The sequence below is a fragment of the Oenanthe melanoleuca genome, chromosome Z (assembly GCF_029582105.1).
Source record: "Oenanthe melanoleuca isolate GR-GAL-2019-014 chromosome Z, OMel1.0, whole genome shotgun sequence".
In the NCBI taxonomy this organism is placed as follows: Eukaryota; Metazoa; Chordata; class Aves; order Passeriformes; family Muscicapidae; genus Oenanthe; species Oenanthe melanoleuca.
This window is the reverse complement of record NC_079362.1, coordinates 34,124,739-34,130,950: the sequence shown is the minus strand read 5'-3', so window position 1 is coordinate 34,130,950 and position 6,212 is coordinate 34,124,739.

Below are 6,212 nucleotides of genomic sequence, written 5' to 3'. Positions count from 1 at the left end.
GAGCTTTAGCAGAGAAAAAAAAGTTTATGAGCTTTGGGCGAAGAGGCAGGCAGCTCAGGGAGAGTACAAGGATGTTTTAGGACATGCAGAGAAAAAATCAGAAAGGCAGAAATTCAGCTAGAACTCAATCTGCTTGAAACTGTTGTAAAATATAATAAAAAATGTTTCTTAAAATATGTTAACAACAAAAGGAGTGCCAAGGAAAACCTCCATCCTCTATTGGAGCCAGAGTGGAACATTGTCACCAAGCATAAGGAAAAGACCTAATGCCTTCTTGGCCGCCCTTTTTAGCAGTAACATCTGTATCCCCAGGGCAGCCAGCCCCCTGAGCTGGTCAACAGGGGCAGGGAGCAGGATAGACCCCATGTAATCCAGGAGGAAATCATTAGTGATCTCCTGTGGCACCTGGATATGGGACTGGATGGATTCCTCCAAGGTAACTGAGGGAGCTGGCAGAAGAACTCACCAAGACACCTCACAAGACACCTCACCAAGAGAGGCTGAAGGAGCTGGGGTGTTTAGCTTGGAGAAAAGGAGGCTACAAGGAAGACTTTTGCACTCTAAAATTACTTGAAAGGAGATTGTAGCCAGATGGGAATCAGCTTCTTCTAATCAACTAGCCACTGCACAAGAGGTCATAACCTCAAGCTGCACCAGGCAAAGTTCAGGCTGGACACCAGGAAAAATTTCTTCACTGAATGGGTGCTTCACCTAAACAGTGGAATGCTTCACCTAAGCATTGGAATGGACTTAAGCATTAGATGTTCAGGGAAGTGGTGGCATCACCATCCCTGAAAGTGTTCAAGAAACTACTTTATGGGGCACTTAGTGCATTGGTCTACTTCACACAGTGGTGTCAAAGGTTGGACTGAAGGACCTTGGAGGTCTTTTCCAGCTTTAATGATTCTGTCATTCTATGATTCTGACAGAGGGGGCCTGCTGCTGAGGGCTGGGAACACATTTTTCATGGAAGAGAAGAGAAACTTGGTGTTCCACAGGATTTACTATGAAATGTTTGGGAAAGGATCAGAGGTTGAGGTGATTTGGGGAAGACCAGGAAGAAGAAACTGAGGAGAGAGGAGGCAAAAAGGGCTGGTGACAGGTAAGTAGTTGGCCAGTGGGTGTGCTTGTCAGCCATGCCCTGTTCCTAGGCAGTGCAGCCTGTCCCAGCTGCTCACCAGAGTCCTTCCTTCGTCACACTTACAATTCTATGTTTACATGGAGTGTGTGTGTGCTGCATATGTGCACCTGTGTGTGCATACATATGGAGTCTGGATGCAGCAGCTGGAGTCAGAGGGTGAATAGTCACCTACATCTGTGCTGCAGCAGCCACAGTGGGAGTAGCTGTGCAAGCACCAGAGAGGATCATGCTGGATGACAAGCTTAGCTGGTGGACAGGAGTAAGTGGGTGTGGGGTCCTCCAAGGGCCAGAGCACAATGGGTTTGGCTACAGGGACAGAGCAGTCCCAGCCAGCTGTGTGTGTGTTTGTGTGTGTGCATGTTATTTGTATACAACACAGCAGCTGGCGTGGTGCTGAAACCTCAGGTTGTGTGTCCTGATGTTAGCAGCTGCGGATCAAGGAGTGGGGGCTGGTCAGATTCAGAGTCTAAGAGAGCTGCCAGGGGGACACATCTCATCCACAAATGTGTGATTTTGTCACTCATTGACCCCCATCCTACTCCCCTGGAGAGGGGAGTGGAATGACACCCTTGGTGTAGTCTGTGTCTGTGTGAGGACTCCAGGTGTCTGGATGCCTGTATTGGCAGGATGTGGTGTGTACATACACTCTGTGTGCTTCTGCCTTCTGGAAACACATCTCCAGCCACACTGCTGGTTGGACACAGGGACAGCAGCCTTGCCTCTCCCAGGCTTCTGGATCTGGTGGGATATACCGTCCTGCAAAATAAATACAAATTTTTAAAAAGTGATAATTAAATATTTTTAAACAGGTAATGACTTACCTATCCATAGAGAAACGAAGATTTATTTATAACTTCAATATTTATTGAGCCTATTAGGGTATTTGGATTCAGCTCCTGGGCTGATTCTTTTCTTAAAGAAGTGGTCTAGCTTGTTGGGGATTTTGTCTGAAACCATGCCAGTTGAGTGCTATGGTCTTGACCCACTGATGATTCAATGCATATGTGAGGAGGCCCATCAGCCTCAGGTGGTCTGTGCAGATGTAAAGTGCTTGTCTCCATGAAGTGGCAAATATTCAGTTTGGCTCACCATTTAAATTTTAACTGACTTTTGGAAGCAAATATATCTTATCTTCCTATTTATTAGCAGAAATTTGATGTGCAGGAAACCCATGCATATTTTATTTGAAAATAGTCAGAGTTTGTGCTGCCATTTCCACTGGGGGAATATTTAAAAAACACATTCTTCTGATGATTTGCAATTGTGTTTAATTTCCTGTTTGAAGCCACTCCTGGCTGATTTCTTTGTATTTTGTGATTATAACTCTTAAAGCTCTGATGATTTTTTTTTTTTTTGTTAGGATTTATCCCCCTATGCTCTTCTAGAGAGCAAGAATTGCCTTTCATCTCACTAGTTTAAAGATGTCAACCATTTAAAAATTATGTTCGCACTGAATATTTTGCCTGTGCCTGGGACTACTAAATTTTTACAACATCCAAAATAAGACACAGCCAGACACCAGCCTTTCAGTTTGAAAATAATGGCTAACAACTGGAAAGCAGTGAGGAACAGCTTTCCAAGCTGTTTCTCAACTGTGGCCAACTGAGGCCTCCATTTTAATACACTTAAATATAGCCAAACTGGACCTTTTACTATATTGCTGAATACAAGAAGCAAATAATGCTTGCCTAGCAACTTTATGGGCTCCTTGGATACTATCGATTTTTTTTCTCAAGGATGCAATGTGGTAATGCAGATGTGACCTTTCTGTCTTACAGCAGCAACAGGTAACAATCTGTACAAGAAGAGTCTACTCCATCAGGTTTTAAAAAGATTAGAAGAATAATTGAGTCTTTGCAAGGTTGTATGTAACAGTAAAAAGAACACAACTGGCACTTTCAGGGAAAAAATGCTTTGGGTATTAATAACAATTGCTAAATAATAATAATTACTCTGGTGGTGAGAAGGTAATTGCTTCTGTTTATTCCATACATTTTTCAGAATAAAATGAACTTAACTCACTAAAAACTGTGGAAAAAGTGAAAGATCTTGAGGATTTGTGCTGAGCAGTAATAAAGAGTATTTTAGCTTATTTAAAAGAACATGTGAAACTATTGCATTTTATGAAATGGCTAATCTCTTTGCAGTGAAGGGGATTAGTCATGAGTTAATCAAATCATTAACCCAAATAAACTGTTATCATAATCTGGATTCCAGAATGAAATCCTCAGAGAAACTAAGTATCACGAGAGTGATGTCCAGCAATTTCAATGGAAAATGAGTGGCCAATGGGGAGACATCTCATGTACCTACTGGCTACAGAACAAAAGATGACATGAAAGGAAGTAATGTCATTAATAATAGAAAGATATACTTTTGTAAGGGCAAAGATTTTCATAAACATCAACTTGTGTGCATACGCAGGTAATAGAGTTAAAATATTGATGACCTAGAAGGGTCAGTCCAAAACTGAATAGTTTGAAATATCCCACATTTTTAAAACAACCAAAATTTTTAAAGAATCTAAATAAAGTGACTTCCTTTATCTGCAAAGTGAAGGTTTTCAATACACTCTAGTATGTATTTGAACCCAAGTTACATTTGAAAATACTATTCTAATTGTTTTCTAATGCATTTTTTTCTATTGGAATTCAGAAATAGATTGTAGTGTGAGAACAACAACAGAATACTGTCCCCTACTTTACCTGAATGCCTGCAAAAACCCTGCTAGGAAGAATTAGTATTTCTGCACATACATGTTTAGTTTCACTTTTTATGCACTCTGAAATTTTTCTTTTTTGGCTTTTATTCCTGTAAGGAATGATCTCTTATTGTTCCCTACAGATGCAAGGAAAAGAGGAGACCTATTCATTGAAAGTATTTATGACAGCAGAGGTTGTACCAGGCATCAACAATAATACAGTGGGGCTTCACTGAGAACCTTATTTTGTCACATTTACTTCCTATTTTTCTCTCACTTCACATCAATTTCTTTCTGTAGACAAATTAGGTGTGTAAGTACTGCATTCCACCGCTGAAGACTGTAAGAACCACTGGCACTTGGATTTGAATTCTGTTCTACTTCCCTGTTCGATGCATACTTGCATCCTGGACTTCCGTAATATTTAAAATATGGAACAAATAAGTCTATGATAGCATAATTTCTTATCATTCCTATGCCAATGTTAAGGTTTGGTTACAGTGATTTCCTCTTCTGTATATCACAGAAGTTTTGAAGGATCATCTTGAATCAGCATAATATAAAAAAAGTCTGGTGCTGTGCCCAAATTCCACTTTGCCACCAGATCCTTTTTGAGAATGCATGTGTTTTCTTCAAATCTATAATGTCAGGAGGTAAGCAATGTGTTGAGCAGTCATGTCCTATGTATTAGCTGAGGAGAACAGACAACAAGAACTTTCAGAACTACAAGAGGCAGGAATTTAGCCCTTAATCTTTTTCTGAAGGCTTGTAATTTAAAAGGCTTGATTGCTGTCTCTGCTCAGTGATCAGAATAACAGGTGTTTCAAAAGCTATTTCAAAAGCTGTTCAGATGTCACATCTTGGTCCACTTTATGTGGCATCTGTCACCGACACACTTTTGCACCAGCAAAACACGATCTAAACTCTGTTTGGAGCACAAGTTAAAAAAGATGCAGAACTTATTTCCCAAGTAATGAAAATGACTGATAATGAGCAGTGTAAATACAGATTATCTACAACAGCTAGCCTATCTAGCAGAAAAAAAGTCATATTCATATAATTTTTATCACCTTCACATTATCGCTTATCTTCATTGCTACTCTGCATATCCCTGCAAGTTGTGGTGTTTTGTTACACATCCTAATCTTCTACCACAATGCAATGCAAGAAATATTTTCAGTTATTACTCTTTGCAAGCTCAGAACAGGTTTTTCATAGAGGAAATTACTTCAGCATAGCACTTCAGCATTTGATAGTCAGTTTTCCACTGAGAATGCATAGATTTTAGTAATTAATAACATAGAATGCAGATATTGCTGCCCTTCTTTCCATATGCAGAGTATGAAATACAGATGTTTTTTAACATGGGAAGGAGATCACATTAACTATTCCCATCAGAAAATACACTATGTAAACCTGCTATATGCCACCCAATTGTTTTAAACTAATGATAATATGAACATAATTTTTTATATTAGTAAAATACACTAAAATATGCAATGCGGAATGAACTTATGACACTTTATAGCTGAAGTCATGTCTCATATATACATGATTAGAGGGGAATGTTTAATATAATATAGTGACATCCACAAATCATGACTTTTCAGGAAAATTTTCTAACCCCATCTCACTTTACAGATTGGAGATTGATAGATCTTCAGTATTCGGGGGACTTTGAACTGTCATTTGCTGCTGGACTCAACTCCTGCAGATTGAGTATTCTCCTGAGTACTCATTAAAATAAAATAACTGTCTAAAACAGTAAAATTGATGTTCTTCAGCTTTTCAGTTTCAGTCTTCTGCTTGACCTTCATATAAATATGCAATATTTATCACTGAGGAGGGAAGAGTGTTTAGCCTCTCCTCCCTGTAATGTGACCCCAGGAGAGAGATGAAAGCATTCAACTACTTCTGCTTCCTAGGAGGAAACTTGCTATTTTGCTCTCACAGGCTTCTTGCAATGTCTCCCTGGAGTGTCTGATACTATGCATTGCAAAGGTCTGTCTCCTGGAGCTGACAAAGCCCACTCTGAGCCTTTGGATGGTCCTGGAATCGATACTCCTGTCAGCTCCAGTCACTGTCACCCGTGGATCAAGTAGCTAGCACCAACAGAGCTGACTGATGCTAGCAGACAACACAGTAATCAATACATTCCTTGGATAAAAGAATTTTTACTAGCATAACATCCAGCAGAGTTATTCAACACGACAAACCCCTGAGATTTTCAGTGTCTGAGTAGATATGTAAGAAAACTGAACAGTGCCACCATGCAAATAGCACAAACAGAGGATAGATAATGGCTGAAATGACTCTAGGTTTGTGGGTTTTAAGCTATCCAGAGACCTGAAGTGGAAACACCGATGCTGG